The following is a 26,115-nucleotide window of genomic DNA, read 5'->3' as shown; positions in this document are numbered from 1 at the left end:
TTATTGACTATGGAGACATAGTATATGGCTCGGCTCCTCAAACCCACCTTAGCAAACTTGACACCCTCTACAATTCAATTTGTCGTTTTGTTCTCCAATGCAACTACAACACACATCACTGCGAAATGCTCAAAGAACTAGATTGGTCATCACTAGAGTCTAGGCGCAAAGTTCACCTTTCCTGTCTCACCCTCAAATACTTTCTGGGCAAGCTACCCAGCTACCTGAAGAAGCTCCTCACCCCTACCACATGCAGTACCTATCACCTGAGATCAGACTCCAAAAGACTATTCATGGTCCCAAGACTCAACAAAGTATCCGGACGTTCCTCCTTCTCCTTCCGTGCACCCCAAAACTGGAACAACCTACCAGAGACTCTCATATCCACCACCAGCTTAAGTTCTTTCAAATCTAAGGCTGTCTCACACTTTAATCTGGTCTGTAACTGTTTCACACGCTCATAATATATATTTTCTTTAACTGTGCACGCAATGTCTTGTATACAATGTATACCCTGTTCATTTATGTAACTGTACTTGTAACCATGTATTATTTGTTTTACTCTGTGCCCAGGACATACTTGAAACCGAGAGGTAACTCTCAATGTATTACTTCCTGGTAAAATATTTTATAAATAAATAAATAAAATCTCCTTTCAAACCTGCAGCTTCCTATCAATGTACCCAGTAGAGTGGACAACTCCACTCCATCTTTCTGTCAACAGACTCACCAAGAGCTTGAGGTCTCCATACCTATTCCACCAGGACAGAGAGAGGAGAGAGAGGCTATGAAAAGGAAAGCACAATTGGAGAGGGAGTAAGCCTGTCAACATACCTCCAAGGGGAGGCTACAGTGCATTGTTCAGAGGCAGACGGATCATAACATCTCTAAACGTTATGGATACCCACCATCCAGACTTCATTCCCCCATGAGCTACTTAAGCCCTAAAAAAAAAAACCCCTGACTAATCTGTAACTGATGCCAAGCTCTATGAATATCTGTAAATAAGATTGATATTTATAAGTCCGTTTTTAACATATTGTACTAAGAATATATTTAAAACTCTTCAATAAAATGTATCTATTTTTATTTGAACTCTTTATTTACTAAATAAATTATTTACAAATGCCAAGGGTTATTGAAATTCTGCAAATTAACTTTAGATTACCCTCTTGATGATAGGAGAGAAAGAGAGAGAGAGAGAGAGAGGTAAGGTAAGTCGGACCCCAATTATGAGAGAGAAAAAATAAATATTTAACTATATACTTTGTCATGTTGGATGTATGTACTGTATGTCTCTATTTATATAGCGCCATTTATGTAGATAGCGCTTCACTGCAGTAATACACGTGACAATCATATAAATAATTCAAATAACAGATCATGGGAATAAGTGCTTCAGACATAAAAGTAACATTTAGGAAAAGGAGTCCCTGCTCCGAAGAGCTTACAATCTAATTGGTAGGTGGGACATAGACAGTAGGAGGGCGCTCTGGTAAGTGCGTCTGCAAGGGGCCAAGCTTTATGTATGCGGTCTATAGTATCAGCCACGGAGCTACTCACATGCTTCTTTCAGCAGATGTGTTATAATGTGGGTCTTAAAGGTGGATAGAGAGGGTGCTAGTCGGGTATTGAGGGGAAGGGCATTCCAGAGGTGAGGGGCAGTCAGTGAGAAAGTTTTCAGGCGAGAGAGGGTTTTAGATACAAAAGGGGTAAATAGAAGACATCCTTGGGCGGATCGCAAGAGTCGGGATGGTGCATAACGAGAAATTAGAGCTGAGCTGTAAGGAGGGGCAGAAGGGTGTAAAGCTTTAAAAGTGAGGAGAATTGAGTGTGAGATACGGGATTTGATAGGAAGCCAGGAGAGTGATTTCAGCAGGGGAGATGCTGACACAGATTTAGGAAAGAGTAGAGTGATTCTGGCAGCAGCGTTTAGGATAGATTGTAGGGGAGACAGGTGAGAGGCAGTAAGGCCGGACAGCAGAAGGTTCCAGTAATCGAGATGGTAAAGAATGAGGGTCTGTGTCAGAGTTTTAGCTGTTGAGCAACAGTGGAAGGGCGTATCTTTGTAATATTGCGGAGGAAAAAACGCCAGGTTTAGACACCTTTTGAATGTGAGAGGAGAATGTGAGAGAGGAGTCTGTGACCCCTAGGCAGCGTGCTTGGGCTACTGGATGTATAGTAGTACTTCCAACAGTAATGTGGAAGGAGATAGTAGGGCCAGGTTTGGCATGAAATATAAGGAGTTCTGTTTTTGACATGTTAAATTTAAGTCAGCGGAGGATCATGTTGCATTGGGCTTCTCTTTCTTTTGTTTATACTGTACAATGTCACATACCCAGTAGCACTCCTTAACACAAATATATATGGTGAGGTGGGTTTGGGTTTGAGTTTACAGGGGGTTTGTGTCTGCAGATTTAAATTGTTTGGAGGTCTGTGACTCCTCCCTGTTTCCAAACTTACTCTGCCCACCTTTAAAGCAGCAGTCCAAGCTGTCGTTTAAAAAAAAAAAATCCCTTTAATATGTGCATCAATACAATCCACTCATTGATATGTAATTAGCTAAGTTGCGGTCGATCGGTGAAGATTCGGCTTGGGGGTTCACTAAATGGTTGCCAGTGCAGCAGAAGAGGACCAAAGATGCAAAGTTCTCTGGGGAAGATCATGTGACCAGGCAGTCACTGGATACAATTGAGTTATGCACAGCTAGGAAGAGGGCAGGGCTCAAAAAAAGGGGGGGGGGGTGCCTGAGCCTGTTTCAGAAGAGGAAGGGGATGTGACTTTGTAAATGGTTGCTATAGAAACAAAAAATGATTGTTACATTATGATACATTAAAATTTTAATACAGAGTTGTTTAAAAAAAAGTACTGCTACTAGTAGCATTATACTAAAAAAAATAATACAGATGCACAGCAATATCCTCTATAGATATACCAAGAACTGTTATATTTATTAGCGGTGGCCATGTCCATCAATAAAATTAACTGACATCCTATTCTTCACAGTCAGGATAAAGGTTTTTGATCTTACCGCACTCCTATTAGATCATTGTGGTGGATGTCCTTTTTATTTGTAAGGTGCAGGCAAGAGTGTCTGGGATCCCACTTCTGACACAGTTAAACTTGGCGCTGGGTATCTTCTTGCTTCCCTATTCTAAGAAAGTCTTACACCAGACATTATAGCATGATAAACTGTGTTGCATCTGACGATGGGAGATCCCCGAAACATTGTTTTATTTGCAGATTGCAAACGCACAGTTTATCATGCTATAATTTCTGGTGTAAGACTTTATTAGAATAGGGAAGCAAGAAGATATCCAGCACCGACATTATATTCTTAGTAAGAAGTTTTCCAAGCTGCCCCCCGCTAGCCATTTTAATACCCATTTTGATCTTTTACTTCCCATAACATTCAATACCCATTGGATCTGGTCCTGACTAGCATTCTGTATGTTTCCCACATGTTCAAAGAGTAGACAGAAATCCTTGTGGATAAAGTGAAGCCAACAATCCGGGGCTAAGCGAATGAATTAAAAATATTCTTTATTGGGGGTGCACAGCATGGTGGCACAGGGGATATGCCTCTGACATGTTTCGCGCTGAGATAGCGCTTCCTCAAAGAGTATCTGGATACAGAGGCTTATCCCCTGCGCCACCATGCTGTGCACCCCCAATAAAGAATATTTTTAATTCATTCACTTAGCCCCGGATTGTTTTCTTCTTGGAACGTCTGTGCTTCACTTTTTCCACAAGGATTCCTGTCTGCATTGTATACCAGCTGGATGCATGCCTCTGGGACGGCATACAAACAACACCCATGTGAGTAAGAACTACATCATTATATCACTGGATATTCATATCTTGCTCTAAGGTTGCTGCCTGATAGAGACCTGCTGTTCACACTGATGTTCATATGCACCAGTTCAGATTAGGTTTTTGTTACACCATTGGCAGCAGTTAATTAGGCGTGTCTTGATTGCAGAGCTCATTAACAGGTTGTTTGTGCTTACTTACCTATCCCAGGGTCTACTTAAGCTTGCTTATTCACTTATGACTATCAGATCTCAAACTTTGATACACTTGGTTTGGAGGACATTCCTCCTACAGTCTCATGTACAAAGAGAATCTTTTTTAAGGCTCTCGTTGTCATTCCTACATACAGATGTAGCCAGACTTATACGTCGCTGTACGTGGTCCCATTCGGAAGCCATGAACTAACCGCAGCAATGCCGGGAGAAGCTACGACGGTCACCTTCACTACTGTAAATCTCATTTTTGCTTTTTAAGTTGTGGCTGTATCTACAGTTGCAAGGACATTGTAAGCAATATATTAGCCCTTCTGGCTGAGCAGCAAGACGCCCGGTAGACGTGCTACTCTGTGTATGCAGAGTATCGAAGAAGAGGCCAATACAGCTTCTGATGTCTTAGCAATATGACAGAATGTCAGAGCGGTGGCTATGCTGCGGTGCTACTGCATTTCCTGCTTGCACGGTGTTCAAACAACAGATGGACTTCGGCACAGGAAGCATCAACAGTCTCTGTCGTTACACAGACAGAATCACCTGGTCAATGACAGAGAGGAAATAGCTGCAGACCAATGTGGCACTGACATAGGGTGACCGATGTCCCGGGACAGTCCAGATTTTTTATCTAATGTCTCCTGCTCCGACTATCTTCTGCTACAGTATGTCCCGATTTTACCAGGAGCAGAGAGAAAAGTAGGGTCTGCCACTGCAATTTCTCCTCCAGCCATTAGGTGGCGTTATGCTGCGCAGCTCATTCTCTGACTGGGTGCAGTGTGAGTGTGTGTGTATATGACATGTGGAGGGAAGGTGGAGGGGTGAGAGAAATGGCGAGGGGAGGGGGATTGAAGGAGAGACATGGAGAGGGGGTGAGAGACATGGGGAGGGAATTGGGTGAAAGAAGCATGGGGGGTAAATAAGCGACATGGGGGGGCTGAAAGAGAGCCATTGGGAGCGGGGTGAGAGAAATGGGGAAAGGGGTGAAAGAGAGACATGGGGAGGGGGGATGAAAGAAAGCTATGGGGGGAGTGAAAGAAAGTCACAGGGAGGGTGGGTAGTTCTTTTTTTTCTTCTTCACAGGTCTGGGAGATGTTGATCAGACGGCTTCTTAGGGTCAAATACGACGTGAAAGACTTTATATAAGGCCTGTGACGTCACATTTGACCGGCAAATGATACTGCTGCGGAAGACTTTATTCTAACAAATCACCGGTTTGTCCCTGGCTGGTTCCTGGAATGCGACGCTGTTCACCTGGAGCATGCCGCATTCCTTTTGCGTTCCCAGCCAGGGGTCATGCCCGGCTGACGCACGGCTGATGTGTTAATTTATAATTGTTCAGGATTTAATAGGCTGCAATGCTTCGCGTGTCCGCCAGATGGCATAAAATCATGAATTGTAATGCAGTATATATATATATATATACTGTATAACAACAACCCCTATAACCCCTAACATACAGTACTGTACACATACAGTACTGTATATGCACATCAATGATACTATGGGCCGGCGGGGGCGAGATGTGTTTTCAGCAGAGAGAGATCCGCTGCACTCTCTGCGCAAACATCGGCACATTAAAAATGATTTAAAATACATTTTTATTCATAGTGTACATGTGCAGGGGGTCTCCGGAGCTGAACCGCGTTGGTTTCAGGTCCGGGGACCCCCTGCTTCCCGAGATACAGTCCCCTTTATGACGTGCCGGAATCCGTCTGCATTTAAAGGTCCCGATCACGTGACCGCGGCATGTAAACAAAGCAGAGGGATACCGGCACCCCCTAAAGGGGCCTGTATCTCGGGGAGCAGGGGGTTCCCCGACCTAAAACCAAAACGTTTCTGCTCCGGAGACCCTCTGCACATCTACAATGTGAATAAAACACACACATCAATAAAGAATCATTCCTTACCTTTGCGGCTATGTGTTACGGTAACGAAGCAGCATTTCTGTATTTTAATAATATTGTACAGTGAGCAGGGGGTTCCCTGAGCCAGAAATTAATGCTCAGGGGACCCCCTGCACATCTACAGTATGAGTAAAACACATATGTATATGTATATATAACTTGCAGAGAGTTGGCCGGGAGTGGCGCCAAAAGGAAAACCCAACCCTGATAGGAGGTATGGCGCGAAAGCTGAGGCCGCGTCCTCATGGACAGTGACGAGCTCAGCCCCAGTGCTGGGTATCCTATCAACTTGTGGAACCCTCCCCTAATTTCAACCAGGGGGAGTGGTTTCCAGCTGTGTCAGATGAGGGTGGAGCTGGAAGGAGGAGTTAATAAACCAGCCCCTGCCTTTCAGTTGCGAGGAGCTGATCTACTGGGAAGACCACTACAAAGAGTAGCTCCAGTGGTTAATATGGCCAACAAGATCGAGGATGATTCGGATATCTCTGCCCAACCCTATTCAGCCCCAGGAGGCTTCAGTGCTCAGGGCGGCAGGCAAAAAGACTGTGACGTGCCTATGCATGCAGTGTCGACTGCCGGGGGGTACGGTCAGTACCGTGTCCCGATTCCCGCATTTATTATCTATGGCCGGTGCAACCCTTCATACCTGGCCAGACCATGGAGGCGGGGCCGGACACAGCCTTGCCAGCGGCTGAAGTCCCGGGCGCACTCTGGGAGACTTGGGTTTTTTTTTTTATAACTCTCATTTTTATTAGGTATTACAGAGCATACATAATATCACCACCTATTGGCATACGTTACAGAATACCCAATTTTGTCATCAAAACAGTGACACGTAGACAGGACATGAGACAGACGTAACAAACCACACGTAAACCACATCACTAAGACGGACAGGACAAACTAGACTGGGGTGAGACACATTAGGGTGGGTGGGGGTGGGGGGCACCTGTAACTGCTGCATCGGAGCGGAGGATCTGCTATTAGCTCTATGTGTACGCTAGGGTGTGTTGTGGATATCCCGGTGGTTCTATGTTCTCCGTCGCTATGTCATCATCTCGTCTGGTCTGCTTTGTCCAAGGAGAACGCATTTATCTATATTAATGCAAAATTGTGGCGGCGTCCACCCCCGGGATGTCTGTTTGGGCCAGCCATGGGGCCCATACGTTTAGAAATTTGGAGCCAGAGTCGTTGATCCAACTCGTCAACTGTTCCATCTGGCAGACATGCCAGATTCTGTTCCTGATTTTAGCTATAGTGGGTAATTCCTGTTGTCTCCATACTGCTGCGATCTCACACCTCGTGGCGGTTGCGAAATGTGCAACCAATTTGAGTGTCGCGTTAGACACGTCCTGAGGCCGTCTGCCCACGAGGAACAGCCACGGGTCCAGGGGGATCTCCAAGTTGAGGATTCTTTCTAGCCAATCTCTAATAGATTCCCAAATCGGGACCACTTTCGGGCAAGACCACAGCATATGTTTTAAATCAGCCGTTTCCCCACACTGTTTTGGGCAGAGCGGGGAATAGCTCTTGATAAATTTAGATAATTTCAATGGGGTATGGTACCACCGCATTAGGACTTTATATGCGTTCTCCTTCAACGTGGCACAAATTGAGCTTTTGGCAGCTGCCTGTAATATCTGATCCCATTCCTCGTCCTCTAGTGTCTCCCCTAAATCTGTCTCCCAATGTCGCATGTATTTCAGTCGGGGGGCGTCGGAAGTCTTCGGACAGACTACCTCCCTGTACATCCGAGAAGTTAGTCCTCTTGTGTCCGTCTCTCTGGAACACAGCTGTTCGAAATTGGTTCGTGCTGGGCGAACCGGGAATTTATTATAGAAAGCCCTAACCTGGAGGAATCTAAATAATTCTGTGTTGGGTAGCTTTTTCTCATCCTTAATCATATCGAACGTCTTGATATATTTACGTCCTTCCAGGTCCTTTAATCGTAAGTACCCCGCTTGCGTCCATTTTACAAATTTGTCACCTAACAGCCCTGGAGCAAAATCCGGATTTCCCACCAGGGGGGTCATCAACGACTGACGTGTGGTCAATTTAGCTTTAAATTTAGATGACTCCAAGACCGCTAGCGAGTTCGCAATTGCGCAGAGTGGCATCCCTAATGATTTCTTACACTGTTTTGGAAGCCAAATCAGATCGTGCAGTTTTACTGGCGCACAGCATTCTGTTTCTAGGGCCACCCATCTTCTATTTGCTGGGTTCGAGTGCCACTGGACAATTTGGCATAGTTGTGCCGCCTTGTGGTATGCCAACAAGCAAGGTACCGCTAACCCTCCTCTTGTTACTGGTTTTGTCAGTATGCTTTTCGCAATTCGTGGGCTTTTTTTATTCCAAATAAATTGAATAATGCGAGCCTGCAGCGTGAGGACCTCAGTCCTAACAAGAGGTATTGGGAGGGCTTGAAACAGATATAGTAGTTTAGGCAGCAGGTTCATTTTGACACTGTTGATCCGCCCAAACCACGATATGCCATAACCCGCCCAAACCCTGAGATCTTCCTTCAGTTTCTTCATTATTCTGGGGAAATTTGCTTTATATAGTGTGTTGTAGTCCTTTGTGATATACACCCCTAAATATTTGATAGCGGAGGGTTGCCATTTAAAATTGAAGTTGAGCTCTATCAATTTTTCGACCGGCTTGGGTAGATTGATGTTAAGCGCTTCCGACTTGGCCTGGTTAATTTTAAACCCCGACACCAAGCTGAAAGTTCCCAAGATCGCAAAGACGTTGGGCAAGGAGGTGAGGGGCTTTGACAGTGTCAAGATTACATCGTCGGCGTATAACGCTACTTTATGATGCTGCTCCCCTATATCTATCCCTGTTATATCTGGGCTTGCTCTGATATGAGCCGCTAACGGTTCTATGCAGAGGGCAAATATTAACGGTGAAAGTGGGCAACCTTGTCTTGTCCCGCTACGGATGTTGAATATCTCCGAGGGGAATCCTTGGTGTCTCACCCTTGCAGTGGGACCATTGTAAAGGGCTAGTATTGCCTCTAGAAGGCGCCCCCCGAACCCAAACGCCCCCAGCGTCTCCCTGAGGAAGGGCCAGTCAATCCTATCAAAGGCCTTTTCGGCGTCCAGACTCAACAACATAGACGGAATATTTTTATTTTTTGCCAAATCAATCAAATCTACAATCCGCCTAGTATTGTCTGCCGCCTGCCTGCCCTCAATAAAGCCTACTTGATCCGGGTGAATCAACCCCGGAAGGACAATGCCCACCCTGTTAGCTAACAATTTTGAGAAGATTTTAGTGTCTGAATTGATCAGGGATATTGGCCGGTAGCTCTTGACGTCTGCCGGGTCCTTACCGGGTTTGTGGATCACAGAGATAGACGCCTGGAGCATCTGTGCCGGGAGGGGCTCTCCTGCTAGAATCCCGTTAAATAGGGACAACAAGTGGGGAGCCAGAATCTTGACAAATTTCTTATAATATAAATTTGAAAATCCGTCTGGACCAGGGGCTTTAGCGGGTTTAAGGGACTTCATTACCTCTGTTACTTCCTCAAGGGTGAAGTCGCCCTGGAGTGCCTCCCTATCCTCCCTGCTCAAGGTAGGCAGATTTGCCTCTTTTAGGAATTTGTTCAAAGTTGCTGCGGTCTTTTGTGTGTGGCTGACCTTATCACCGTCGTATAATGTGGCGTAATAATTCTTAAACACCTCCACTATTTGTCGAGGATCGGAGGTAAGGTCCCCCCCCTGAGATTTGATGGATGCTATACGGTAATTTGGAAGCTTGTTTCGGAGCTTATTGGCTAATAAGGTATCTGGCTTGTTGGCTCTCTCATAGAATCTGCGCTTTGACCATGCCAACTCCTTCTCGGCCTGAGAGGTCAGGACCAGGTTAAGTTTAATTTTAGTGTCGCTCAGTTCTTTCCAAACCAAATTATCCTTGTGCGTTTTGTGTTGAGCAGTGAGATGTGCCAATTTCTCACGTAGCTCTTTTACTCTCGCCTCTTTTGCTCTCTTTCTTTTTCCTGCTATGGTCATCAACACCCCTCTCATGGTAGCCTTATGAGCCTCCCAGAGCGTGGATTGAGCCGACACACTGCCTTTGTTGTCCTTAAAATATTCTTGGATTCGCTCACCAATCTCTTTTGCAGTTACGTGGCATTTAAGGAGGAGTTCGTTGAGCTTCCAGTTTGCTCCCGGTCTGTCTAAGGCGTCTAATGTGCACCGCAGCTCTACCGGTGCATGGTCGGACCACGAGATTCCATGTATCTGCGTGTGCCCTACCACTGGGACCACTCTATTGGACACCAGGAGGTAATCTATCCGACGGTAGCGATTGTGTGGGTGGGAGTAAAAGGTATATTCCCGTGCATTAGGATGTTGTTCCCGCCAGATATCAATTAGCTGACAATCTTGCATACCCTTATGTATGGTTAGTACGTCCTGTTTGTGGGATAGGTTAGGTCTCGTACATCTGTCCAGGTCAGAGTCTAGTGTACGGTTAAGGTCGCCTGCTATGAAGATATGTCCCTTTGCGACAGTGTGTAGTTTATTAAAGAACTGTGTAAAGAATGTAGCGCTCGTCTCGCATGGGGCGTAGACTGACACCAATGTCAGAGGTTGACTCTGTATCATCCCCGTAAGGATGATATAACGACCTTCTGGGTCCGTATATTGTTTATTTATATCTAACGCCAGTTTATTGTGTACTAAGATAGCCACTCCTCTTTTCTTTGCCTTGTTAGAGGCCAGGTAAAAAGTTCTGTAATTTTTGTCTAGATATTTCGGGTGATTGGAGTGTGAAAAGTGGGTTTCTTGTAGAAAAAGTATATCGGCTTTCAGGCGGCTATATTCTTTAAATGCGATTCTACGTTTTACCGGGCTGTTAAACCCTTTGACATTGTGTGTAATCATTATTAGTTCATTACTCATCCTTGTCTGCAGAAGAGGTGTGCTCCAATGGCGAGGTCATCTGGGCCGTTCGTTGGTCCGCCTACTCCAAGAACTTCAAGGTATACATTTATATACAAGACATTGCATATAAATGTATACCTTGTTCATTTATGTAACTGTATTTGTAACCATGTATTATTTGTTTTACTCTGTGCCCAGGACATACTTGAAAACGAGAGGTAACTCTCAATGTATTACTTCCTGGTAAAATATTTTATAAATAAATAAATAAATAAACTTCAGGGGATCTGTAGTTCTCCATCTTCCTGTAGGTTGGTGCACTATGGGGGGGAAGATACATGAGGGGAGGGGGGGAACATCCAGACAGACATAAACAACACATATAAACAGTGGTCTCAGAGCCTCGGTACCCGTACCCCGGCTGTGAGACCATCGCCCTTGGGTACTCAGTGTAGGCGGCCAGGTACTCCCTCCTCCCTGCCCCCCTCCCTCACTGGAATCCCCTCCCAAGGGACTTTGCCGGTCATTGGGGTTGGTGTCCTTTCCCGCTCCGGCTGTCGGTCCATGCAGGAACAAAAGCAGGCTCGAACCCCGCTATCCGGCCTCCCTCCTATAAACTCTTCAAACAACAACTAGCAAACAATGCTTTCCTATGATCATTCCTTTGCCCTGCGTACTCCACTTTACGGTAACCTGCCTCTCCCCCTAGTAATACATTATCCTTGTACTCCTAATTGGAGCTAACTGGCAAGACTTGACTAAAAACACCACCTTATACTAACTAAACATCCAGGATGTCAAAAAAGATAGCTAAAACCCCTAAAAAAAAAGGGGCTCCCAGAGTATTTTGGCAGAGCTAAACCGAACAGGGCCACGGCGGCAAGGGCACCCACCTCCCGCACTGGATCAGAATCGGAGGAGGAGGGGGATACAGGGGAGGATCAGGGTCTTCTGCCGGTAAGACGCTGCGATTTTGAAAGACTATATACAGACTTAAAATCCATGTTGCAGGCTGAAATTAGAGCCCTGGGAAAGGAGGTAGGGAGCCTGGGGGCAAGAACGCAGGAGCTTGAAGTGAAGGTGGATGCTAACGCCAAGGTGGGCCTGCGCAATACAAAAAAGACAGCGGACCTGCAGGCGCAAATTAACGAATTAAAAGACAGACAAGAAGACGCAGAAAACCGCGACCGACGCAATAATGTCCGCCTACGGGGCGTCCCAGAGACTGTGGGAGACTGTGAGGAGTTCGTGGCGCGGTGGCTCGCCCATATGTGCCCGGATTCCCCGCAAGATAAACTGGGAATGGATAGATGCCAACCAACAGAACGACCGCGGGACATTATAGTGCGGCTCCATCACTATAAGACCAGGGAAGCGGTGCTGCAGCACGCAAGGAATGCACCCCTGAGAGAATTTGAGGGCACCAAAATTGCAGTATTCCAGGACATTGCCCCAATTACATTAGCCCGAAGAAGAGAGCTGTGGCCCATAACTAAATGCCTCAGGGATAAGGCCATCCGCTACCGTTGGCTGTTTCCCTTCGGGCTGATGGTGATTAAAAATGGACGCCCAATCAGTATGAAAGCCCCTGGAGAAGGTGAGGCGTTCCTTAAGAAGCTGGGGCTGCGGCTGACCCCCACGGCCTCCGAGACGGAAGAGCCGGCCCCGGGACCATCCTGGACCACAGTCGGAAGCACAGCTGATGAAGGGGCCACTCTAGGATGAGGAAACGTATAATTACTATGTTTCACCACAGTTTGTGCTTTAATAAAGTTGTCAGTTTAATGTTCAAAAAGTCAAGAAATATATACCTTTGCCCTGGACTAATGGACCTCGCACCCCCCCCCTACCGGAGCTGGTGTATGCCGCATACCCGGGATGTCGGGCACCTGTTAAAAAACTCTTTTGGACTTACCTCGTGGAGATGGCAGGGCACCCAAGATGGCGGAGATAGCGCAGGCACCATGGAACGCAGAACCAGGAAGGCGGGAAGATCGAGGTGAGCGGGAAGCCAAGTAGATGATGCGTCCGCGTCGGTGAGTTGTCAAATCCAAAATGGCGTCCAGAGGAAATACGTCACCGGAAGGGGCGGGACCCGGAGCGGCCATCTTGGAGGTGGCGAGGAGCAGAGGAGATCCTGGCCGCGACGTCATCTTGAGGAGCCGGAAGCAAGCGCCGGCGAGTGAGGGAGCCGACATTGAGAGGCAGGGACCACCGGGAGCAGCGGAGATCCCAGACACCTGCACACAGACCAGGAAGCCGGAAAGAGACGGCGACGGAGCACTACGCAGGGATCGACATGGACTGCACCGGCGGACAATAAAAGAATCTTTGGTGGATGTGATTCATTACGGAGCTGAGGGGGGCAGTGGGGAGAGCTCAGTCAGCCGGAGAAACAGATAAGAGGGGCACGGGTAGCGCAGATAGGGTGGGTAATAGAGGGGAGAGAGGGGAAAGTGAGGTGGAAAGGAAGGAGGGGGACGTGTAATAGGGCGAGATAGGATGGGGTAAGTAGATTAAGTAGGTGGTTTAGGGTAGGTGGCTAGAAGGAGGGAAGTAGTAGGTAGATGGGTTGGAGGAGGGAGCGGAGAGAGGAGGAGTAGGGAGGTGAAGTAGAGAGGAGTAGGTAGGTTATCGGGAAAGGAGGGGGATGTGAAATAGTGGAAGGTAAGAGAAGGTTAGCTTAAGAGAAGAAGTTCTGGAAATGTTGGAGAGGGATCAGAGACGGGGAAGTGGTTAAATAAGAGAAAGATAGAGGTGAGAAGGTAATACACACACAAGAAGATAGAAGGGAGGGAGCGAGAACCTGAAGTAGATCAAAAGGCCCCAGGTAACCAATATAGGCTCGATTCCGGGGCGGTCGGTTTATCTCTGTATATGGTGGTCCCGCTCATTGAGGTCAACAGCCACTGAAAGTGGAGGGATACATGGGTCCAGGGATTATTAGACTTGGGGTTTAAGTGTCAAGACAATCTTGGCAAAAAACGGTGGCATCATTTTCAACCATTTAATCAATATGTGCTTTTAGATGACAGTATCCTACATTCTGCATGGATATAATATTATTAATAATAATATTAATAATAATAATAGATATCATGGGAAAATAATATGAGACATAATGAAAATATGATCCAGTTTGTCACCATAAGGGGAATATACATAGCGCTTCACAGCAATAATACAAGTGACAAAACTGGAATATAATAAATATATGGCTAGGGATACAGTATCCTACAGTACATCTGTCATGGATATAATAATGAGACATTATGGGAAAATTATAGGAAACATAACGGTAAAAAGCGCTACAGACATAAAAGGAAACATCCGGAAAAAGAGTTGCTGCTCCCCCGAAGAGCTTACAGTCTAAGTCTATACATAACAAGATACAATGTGTATCCATTTTGTGACCATATATGTCATCAGAAAATAGAAACAACATGCAGAACACATCCAACTTTGCTGGCATTTGCTCATTAAATATTTTGACCAACACCAGTCTGTGAACTGTTGATGTTTAATGCTATGGTCACAATCACAGCAGTATCGCCAATAATGCAAGACGGTTTTATGTATGTCTTCTTCTTCTTCTTCTTCTTCTTCTTCTTCTTCTTCTTCGCGCTGAAGCGGGTGTCTCTTGGAGCTCTGGTGGAGGAACTATTCACCTGTCTTGATGTCTCAGAGCTTTCAGAGAGTAAAAAACCTAGCACTAGTTTAGTTATTTTGATGCCCGCCTCATATAAACAAAATACAGCACACAATCCACTTTGCTTGCGCTCACTTATAGGTATTGGCAAAATGATACAATATGTGCAACACTGATTTTTAATGCTATTGTTTCATACGTTGCATTCTTTCTTTGGTATCTCTTATAAAATGGTTGAACGGAATCAGAAGTCATATGGTGACAAATTATTATTATGATTCTAAATAATGTAAAGGTTGCTCAATAAACTGCTGTTGCTATTGACAAAATCATCTGCCGAAACCCGGGATCGAACCAGGGACCTTTAGATCTTCAGTCTAACGCTCTCCCAACTGAGCTATTTCGGCTGTGCATGAATTTTGGACAAGTGTCTGGAGCGGATCTGAAGCACAATGTTAGAGATAGGCCAGATAGGCTTCCTTGAAAAGGTGAATTTTCAGAGAGTTTGGGGGAATAGAATATAAGACTTCATGGCAATAAGTGCAAACTGTAAACACTGTAAAATCTGTAAAATCTGGGGCATCCCTTCCATCTAGTACATATTATAATATTTGAAACACTTTAAAATGTTGAATTTTTCCTTTTCTTGTTCACTGTATTGGCAAACGCAGCAAGATAAACAAAAGAGAGTATTTGCTACAATCATTAGCACTAACAGGCTTCAGTGAAGTCATCATATCAATCAGTGATGTCATGTAAAAGTAGAATGTCTGGAAGGCCTTGCCCTACTGACTACACAGCAAAAAGCTTTGAGAATGCGGGCATCGATCCCTCTACCTCTTACATGCAAAGCAAGCGCTCTACCATTTGAGCTAATTCCCCTCTTTCATAACAGACACACAGACACACTCACTGACAGACACACAGACACAAACTGATCTTCAGTCTGATTGAGATATACATTGATTGAGATTTACATTGATTGAGATTTACATTGATTGAGATTTAGATTTACATTGATTGAGATTTAGATTTACATCGATTGAGATTTAGATTTACATTGATTGAAATTTAAATTGATTGAGATTTAGATTTACATTGATTGAGATTTACATTGATTGAGATTTAGATTTACATTGATTGAGATTTAGATTTAAATTGATTGAGATTTAGATTTAAATTGATTGAGATTTAGATTTACATTTAGATTTACATTTAGATTTACATTGATTGAGATTTAGATTTACATTGATTGAGATTTAGATTTACATTGATTTAGATTTACATTGATTGAGATTTAGATTTACATTGATTGAGATTTAGATTTACATTGATTGAGATTTAGATTTACATTGATTGAGATTTAGATTTACATTGATTGAGATTTAGATTTACATTGATTGAGATTTAGATTTACATTGATTGAGATTTACATTGATTGAGATTTAGATTTACATTGATTGAGATTTAGATTTAAATTGATTGAGATTTAGATTTAAATTGATTGAGATTTAGATTTACATTTAGATTTACATTTAGATTTACATTGATTGAGATTTAGATTTACATTGATTGAGATTTAGATTTACATTGATTTAGATTTACATTGATTGAGATTTAGATTTACATTGATTGAGATTTAGATTTACATTGATTGAGATTTAGATTTACATTGATTGAGATTTAGATTTACATTGATTGAGATTTAGATTTACATTGATTGAGATTTACATTGATTGAGATTTAGATTTACATTGATTGAGATTTAGATTTACATTGATTGAGATTTAGATTTACATTGATTTAGATTTACATTGATTGAGATTTAGATTTACATTGATTGAGATTTAGATTTACATTGATTGAGATTTAGATTTACATTGATTGAGATTTAGATTTACATTGATTGAGATTTACATTGATTGAGATTTAGATTTACATTGATTGAGATTTAGATTTACATTGATTGAGATTTAGATTTACATTTAGATTTACATTGATTGAGATTTAGATTTACATTGATTGAGATTTACATTGATTGAGATTTAGATTTACATTGATTGAGATTTAGATTTACATTGATTGAGATTTACATTGATTGAGATTTAGATTTACATTGATTGAGATTTAGATTTACATTGATTTAGATTTACATTGATTGAGATTTAGATTTACATTGATTGAGATTTAAATTGATTGAGATTTAGATTTATATTTAGATTTACATTGATTGAGATTTAAATTGATTGAGATTGAGATTTACATTGATTGAGATTTAGATTTACATTGATTGAGATTTACATTGATTGAGATTTACATTGATTGAGATTTACATTGATTGAGATTTACATTGATTGAGATTTAGATTTACATTGATTGAGATTTAGATTTACATTGATTGAGATTTAGATTTACATTGATAGAGTTTTACATTGATTGAGATTTAGATTTACATTGATTGAGATTTACATTGATTGAGATTTACATTGATTGAGATTTAGATTTACATTGATAGAGATTTACATTGATTGGTATTTAGATTTACATTGATTGAGATTTACATTGATTGAGATTTAGATTTACATTGATTGAGATTTAGATTGACTGAGATTTAGATTTACATTGATTGAGATTTAGATTTACATTGATTTAGATTTACATTGATTGAGATTTACATTGATTGAGATTGAGATTTACATTGATAGAGATTTAGATTTACATTGATTGAGATTTAGATTTACATTGATTGAGATTTAGATTTACATTGATTGAGATTTAGATTTACATTGATTGAGATTTACATTGATTTAGATTGAGATTTACATTGATTTAGATGGACATTTACATTGATTTAGATTGAAATTTACATTGATTGAGATAGAGATTTACATTGATTGAGATTTAGATTTACATTGATTGAGATTTAGATTTACATTGATTGAAATTTAGATTTACATTGATTGAGATTTAGATTTACATTGATTGAGATTTAGATTTACATTAAGATTTACATTGATTGAGATTTACATTTAGATTTACATTGATTGAGATTTAGATTTACATTGATTGAGATTTAGATTTACATTGATTGAGATTTAGATTTACATATAGATTGATTGAGATTGAGATTTAAATTGATTGAGATTTAGATTTACATTGATTGAGATTTAGATTTACATTGATTTAGATTGACATTTACATTGATTTAGATTGACATTTACATTGATTTAGATTGACATTTACATTGATTTAGATTGAAATTTACATTGATTGAGATTGAGATTTACATTGATTGAGATTTACATTGATTTAGATTGAAATTTACATTGATTGAGATTGAGATTTACATTGATAGAGATTTACACTGATTGAGATTTAGATTTACATTGATTGAGATTTAGATTTACATTGATTGAGATTTAGATTTACATTGATTGAGATTTACACTGATTGAGATTTAGATTTACATTGATTGAGATTTAGATTTACATCGATTGAGATTTAGATTTACATTGATTGAGATTTACACTGATTGAGATTTAGATTTACATCGATTGAGATTTAGATTTACATCGATTGAGATTTAGATTTACATCGATTGAGATTTAGATTTACATTGATTGAGATTTAGATTTACATTGATTGAGATTTAGATTTACATTTAGATTTACATTGATTGAAATTTAGATTTACATTGATTTAGATTTACATTGATTGATATTTAGATTTACATTGATTGAGATATAGATTTACATTGATTGAGATATAGATTTACATTGATTGAGATTTATATTTAGATTTACATTGATTGAGATTGAGATTTACATTTAGATTTACATTGATTGAGATTTAGATTTACATTGATTGAGATTTACATTGATTTAGATTTACATTGATTGAGATTTAGATTTACATTGATTGAGATTTAGATTTACATTGATTGAGATTTAAATTGATTGAGATTTAGATTTATATTGATTGAGATTTACATTGATTGAGATTTAGATTTACCTTGATTGAGATTTACATTGATTTAGATTTAAATTGATTGAGATTTACATTGATTGATATTTAGATTTACATTGATTGAGATTTAGATTTACATTGATTGAGATTTAGATTTACATTGATTGAGATTTAGATTTACATTGATTGGTATTTAGATTTACATTGATTGAGATTTACATTGATTTAGATTTACATTGATTGAGATTGAGATTTACATTGATTTAGATTAACATTGATTGAGATTTACATTGATTGAGATTGAGATTTACATTAATTGAGATTTAGATTTACATTGATAGAGATTTACATTGATTGATATTTAGATTTACATTGATTGAGATTTACATTGATTTAGATTTACATTGATTGATATTTAGATTTACATTGATAGAGATTTACATTGATTGAGATTTAGATTTATATTGATTGAGATTTACATTGATTGAGATTTAGATTTACATTGATTTAGATTTACATTGATTGAGATTGAGATTTACATTGATTTAGATTTACATTGATTGAGATTTAGATTTACATTGATTGAGATTTACATTGATTGAGATTTAGATTTACATTGATTGAGATTTACATTGATTGAGATTTACATTGATTGAGATTTAGATTTACATTGATAGAGATTTACATTGATATTTAGATTTACATTGATTTAGATTTACATTGATTGATATTTAGATTTACATTGATAGAGATTTACATTGATTGAGATTTAGATTTATATTGATTGAGATTTACATTGATTGAGATTTAGATTTACATTGATTGAGATTTAGATTTACATTGATTGAGATATAGATTTACATTGATTGAGATTTATATTTATATTTAGATTTACATTGATTGAGATTTAGATTTACATTGATTGAGATTTACATTGATTGAGATTTACATTGATTGAGATTGAGATTTACATTGATTTAGATTTACATTGATTGAGATTTAGATTTACATTGATTGAGATTTACATTGATTGAGATTTAGATTTACATTGATTGAGATTTACATTGATTGAGATTTAGATTTACATTGATTGAGATTTACATTGATTGAGATTTAGATTTACATTGATTGATATTTAGATTTACATTGATTTAGATTTACATTGATTGATATTTAGATTTACATTGATTGAGATTTACATTGATTTAGATTTACATTGATTGAGATTGAGATTTACATTGATTTAGATTTACATTGATTGAGATTTAGATTTACATTGATTGAGATTTACATTGATTGAGATTTACATTGATTGAGATTTACATTGATTGAGATTTACATTGATTGAGATTTAGATTTACATTGATTGAGATTTACATTGATTGAGATTTACATTGATTGAGATTTACATTGATTGAGATTTACATTGATAGAGATTTACATTGATATTTAGATTTACATTGATTTAGATTTACATTGATTTAGATTTACATTGATTGATATTTAGATTTACATTGATAGAGATTTACATTGATTGAGATTTACATTGATTGAGATTTAGATTTACATTGATTGAGATTTAGATTTACATTGATTGAGATATAGATTTACATTGATTGAGATTTACATTGATTTAGATTTACATTGATTGAGATTTATATTTATATTTATATTTACATTGATTGAGATTTAGATTTACATTGATTGAGATTTACATTGATTGAGATTTAGATTTACATTGATTGAGATTTAGATTTACATTGATTGAGATATAGATTTACATTGATTTAGATTTACATTGATTGAGATTTATATTTATATTTAGATTTACATTGATTGAGATATAGATTTACATCGATTGAGATATAGATTTACATTGATTTAGATTTACATTGATTGAGATTTATATTTATATTTATATTTACATTGATTGAGATTTAGATTTACATTGAGATTTACATTGATTGAGATTTAGATTTACATTGATAGAGATTTACATTGATTGATATTTAGATTTATATTGATTGAGATTTACATTGATTTAGATTTACATTGATTGAGATTTAGATTTACATTGATTGAGATTTAGATTTACATCGATTGAGATTGAGATTTATATTTAGATTTAAATTGATAGAGATTTACATTGATTGATATTTAGATTTACATTGATTTAGATTTACATTGATTGAGATTTAGATTTACATTGATTGAGATTTAGATTTAAATTGATTGAGATTTAGATTTACGTTGATTTAGATTTACATTGATTGAGATTTAGATTTACATTGATTGAGATATAGATTTACATTGATTGAGATATAGATTTACATTGATTGAGATTTACATTGATTGAGATTGAGATTTACATTGATTTAGATTGAAATTTACATTGATTGAGATTTACATTGATTGAGATTTAGATTTACATTGATTGAGATTTACATTGATTGAGATTTAGATTTACATTGATTGAGATTTAGATTTACATTGATTAAGATTTAGATTTACATTTAGATTTACATTGATTTACATTTAGATTTACATTGATTGAGATTTAGATTTACATTGATTGAGATTGAGATTTACATTGATTGAGATTTAGATTGATTGAGATTTAGATTTACATTGATTGAGATTTAGATTTACATTGATTGAGATTGAAATTTACATTGATTGAGATTTACATTGATTTAGATTTACATTGATTGAGATTGAGATTTACATTGATTGAGATTTAGATTGATTGAGATTTAGATTGATTGAGATTTAGATTTACATTGATTGAGATTTAGATTTACATTGATTGAGATTGAAATTTACATTGATTGAGATTTACATTGATTTAGATGGACATTTACATTGATTGAGATTGAGATTTACATTGATTGAGATTTAGATTTACATTTAGATTTACGTTGATTGAGATTTAGATTTACATTGATTGAGATTTAGATTTACATTGATTGAGATTTACATTGATAGAGATTTAGATTTACATTGATTGAGATTTAGATTTACATTGATTGAGATTTAGATTTACATTGATTGAGATTTAGATTTACATATAGATTGATTGAGATTGAGATTTAAATTGATTGAGATTTAGATTTACATTGATTGAGATTTAGATTTACATTGATTTAGATTGACATTTACATTGATTTAGATTGACATTTACATTGATTTAGATTGACATTTACATTGATTTAGATTGAAATTTACATTGATTGAGATTGAGATTTACATTGATTGAGATTTACATTGATTTAGATTGAAATTTACATTGATTGAGATTGAGATTTACATTGATAGAGATTTACACTGATTGAGATTTAGATTTACATTGATTGAGATTTAGATTTACATTGATTGAGATTTAGATTTACATTGATTGAGATTTACACTGATTGAGATTTAGATTTACATTGATTGAGATTTAGATTTACATCGATTGAGATTTAGATTTACATCGATTGAGATTTAGATTTACATTGATTGAGATTTAGATTTACATTTAGATTTACATTGATTGAAATTTAAATTGAATGAGATTTAGATTTACATTGATTGAGATTTACATTGATTGAGATTTAGATTTACATTGATTGAGATTTAGATTTAAATTGATTGAGATTTAGATTTAAATTGATTGAGATTTAGATTTACATTTAGATTTACATTGATTGAGATTTACATTGATTGAGATTTAGATTTACATTGATTGAGATTTAGATTTACATTGATTGAGATTTACATTGATTGAGATTTACATTGATTGAGATTTAGATTTACATTGATTGAGATTTAGATTTACATTGATTGAGATTTAGATTTACATTGATTGAGATTTAGATTTACATTGATTGAGATTTAGATTTACATTGATTGAGATTTACATTGATTGAGATTTACATTGATTTAGATTTACATTGATTGAGATTTAGATTTACATTGATAGAGATTTACATTGATTGAGATTTACATTGATTGAGATTTAGATTTACATTGATTGAGATTTACATTGATTGAGATTTACATTGATTGAGATTTAGATTTACATTGATAGAGATTTACATTGATTGGTATTTAGATTTACATTGATTGAGATTTACATTGATTGAGATTTACATTGATTGAGATTTAGATTTACATTGATTGAGATTTACATTGATTGAGATTTACATTGATTGAGATTTAGATTTACATTGATATAGATTTACATTGATTGATATTTAGATTTACATTGATTGAGATTTACATTGATTGATATTTAGATTTACATTGATAGAGATTTACATTGATTGATATTAAGATTTACATTGATTTAGATTTACATTGATTGAGATTTAGATTTACATTGATTGAGATTTAGATTTACATCGATTGAGATTTAGATTTAATTTGATAGAGATTGAGATTTACATTGATTGAGATTTAGATTTACGTTGATTTAGATTTACATTGATTGAGATTTAGATTTACATTGATTGAGATATAGATTTACATTGATTGAGATATAGATTTACATTGATTTAGATTTATATTTATATTTACATTGATTGAGATTTAGATTTACATTGATTGAGATTTACATTGATTGAGATTTAGATTTACATTGATAGAGATTTACATTGATTGATATTTAGATTTACATTGATTGAGATTTACATTGATTTAGATTTACATTGATTGAGATTTATATTTATATTTATATTTACATTGATTGAGATTTAGATTTACATTGATTGAGATATAGATTTACATTGATTTAGATTTACATTGATTGAGATTTATATTTATATTTAGATTTACATTGATTGAGATTTAGATTTACATTGATAGAGATTTACATTGATTGATATTTACATTGATTGATATTTAGATTTACATTGATAGAGATTTACATTGATTGATATTTAGATTTACATTGATTTAGATTTACATTGATTGAGATTTAGATTTACATTGATTGAGATTGAGATTTATATTTAGATTTAAATTGATAGAGATTTACATTGATTGATATTTAGATTTACATTGATTGAGATATAGATTTACATTGATTGAGATTTATATTTATATTTAGATTTACATTGATTGAGATTGAGATTTACATTTAGATTTACATTGATTGAGATTTAGATTTACATTGATTGAGATTTAGATTTACATTGATTGAGATTTACATTGATTTAGATTTACATTGATTGAGATTTAGATTTACATTGATTGAGATATAGATTTACATTGATTGAGATATAGATTTACATTGATTGAGATTTAGATTTACATTGATAGAGATTTACATTGATTGATATTTAGATTTACATTGATTGAGATTTAGATTTACATTGATTGAGATTTAAATTGATTGAGATTTAGATTTATATTGATTGAGATTTACATTGATTGAGATTTAGATTTACCTTGATTGAGATTTACATTGATTTAGATTTAAATTGATTGAGATTTACATTGATTGATATTTAGATTTACATTGATTGAGATTTAGATTTACATTGATAGAGATTTACATTGATTGAGATTGAGATTTACATTGATTTAGATTTACATTGATTGAGATTTAGATTTACATTGATTGAGATTTACATTGATTGAGATTTAGATTTACATTGATAGAGATTTACATTGATTGATATTTAGATTTACATTGATTGAGATTTACATTGATTTAGATTTACATTGATTGATATTTAGATTTACATTGATAGAGATTTACATTGATTGAGATTTAGATTTATATTGATTGAGATTTACATTGATTGAGATTTAGATTTACATTGATTGAGATTTACATTGATTTAGATTTACATTGATTGAGATTGAGATTTACATTGATTTAGATTTACATTGATTGAGATTTAGATTTACATTGATTGAGATTTAGATTTACATTGATTGAGATTTACATTGATTGAGATTTACATTGATTGAGATTTAGATTTACATTGATAGAGATTTACATTGATATTTAGATTTACATTGATTTAGATTTACATTGATTGATATTTAGATTTACATTGATAGAGATTTACATTGATTGAGATTTAGATTTATATTGATTGAGATTTACATTGATTGAGATTTAGATTTACATTGATTGAGATTTAGATTTACATTGATTGAGATTTAGATTTACATTGATTGAGATTTACATTGATTGAGATTTATATTTATATTTAGATTTACATTGATTGAGATTTAGATTTACATTGATTGAGATTTACATTGAGATTTACATTGATTGAGATTGAGATTTACATTGATTTAGATATACATTGATTGAGATTTAGATTTACATTGATTGAGATTTAGATTTACATTGATTGAGATTTACATTGATTGAGATTTAGATTTACATTGATTGATATTTAGATTTACATTGATTTAGATTTACATTGATTGATATTTAGATTTACATTGATAGAGATTTACATTGATTGAGATTTACATTGATTTAGATTTACATTGATTGAGATTGAGATTTACATTGATTTAGATTTACATTGATTGAGATTTAGATTTACTTTGATTGAGATTTACATTGATTGAGATTTAGATTTACATTGATTGAGATTTACATTGATTGAGATTTACATTGATTGAGATTTAGATTTACATTGATTGAGATTTACATTGATTGAGATTTACATTGATTGAGATTTAGATTTACATTGATAGAGATTTACATTGATATTTAGATTTACATTGATTTAGATTTACATTGATTGATATTTAGATTTACATTGATAGAGATTTACATTGATTGAGATTTAGATTTATATTGATTGAGATTTAGATTTACATTGATTGAGATTTAGATTTACATTGATTGAGATATAGATTTACATTGATTTAGATTTACATTGATTGAGATTTATATTTATATTTATATTTACATTGATTGAGATTTAGATTTACATTGATTGAGATTTAGATTTACATTGATTTAGATTTACATTGATTGATATTTAGATTTACATTGATTGAGATTTAGATTTACATTGATTGAGATATAGATTTACATTGATTGAGATTTACATTGATTTAGATTTACATTTATATTTAGATTTACATTGATTGAGATTTAGATTTACATTGAGATTTACATTGATTGAGATTTAGATTTACATTGATAGAGATTTACATTGATTGATATTTAGATTTATATTGATTGAGATTTACATTGATTTAGATTTACATTGATTGAGATTTAGATTTACATTGATTGAGATTTAGATTTACATCGATTGAGATTGAGATTTATATTTATATTTAAATTGATAGAGATTTACATTGATTGATATTTAGATTTACATTGATTGAGATTTAGATTTACATTGATTGAGATTTAGATTTACATTGATTGAGATTTAGATTTAAATTGATTGAGATTTAGATTTACGTTGATTTAGATTTACATTGATTGAGATTTAGATTTACATTGATTGAGATATAGATTTACATTGATTGAGATATAGATTTACATTGATTGAGATTTATATTTATATTTACATTGATTGAGATTTATATTTACATTGATTGAGATTTATATTTACATTGATTGAGATTTATATTTACATCGATTGAGATTTAGATTTACATCGATTGAGATTTAGATTTACATTGATTGAGATTTAGATTTATATTGATTGAGATTT

The 26,115-nt window shown here is 36.0% G+C and overlaps 1 protein-coding gene and 1 non-coding gene across 10 annotated transcripts in view; both read right to left on the bottom strand.

The window, feature by feature from the left end:
* LOC142463912 (endoplasmic reticulum-Golgi intermediate compartment protein 3-like) overlaps positions 1 to 26,115 on the bottom strand; it is a 102,716-nt gene that overhangs the window by 16,678 nt on the left and 59,923 nt on the right. The gene's annotated exons all lie outside the window — the stretch shown is intronic.
* TRNAF-GAA (transfer RNA phenylalanine (anticodon GAA)) lies at positions 14,799 to 14,871 on the bottom strand. Its single transcript has one exon. It is a non-coding gene; the product is annotated as a tRNA-Phe (tRNA).

The sequence above is a fragment of the Ascaphus truei genome, chromosome 12, assembly GCF_040206685.1.
Source record: "Ascaphus truei isolate aAscTru1 chromosome 12, aAscTru1.hap1, whole genome shotgun sequence".
Lineage (NCBI taxonomy): Eukaryota > Metazoa > Chordata > Amphibia > Anura > Ascaphidae > Ascaphus > Ascaphus truei.
The sequence above is the reverse complement of the archived record's forward strand: the minus strand, read 5'-3'. Positions and strand labels throughout refer to the sequence as shown.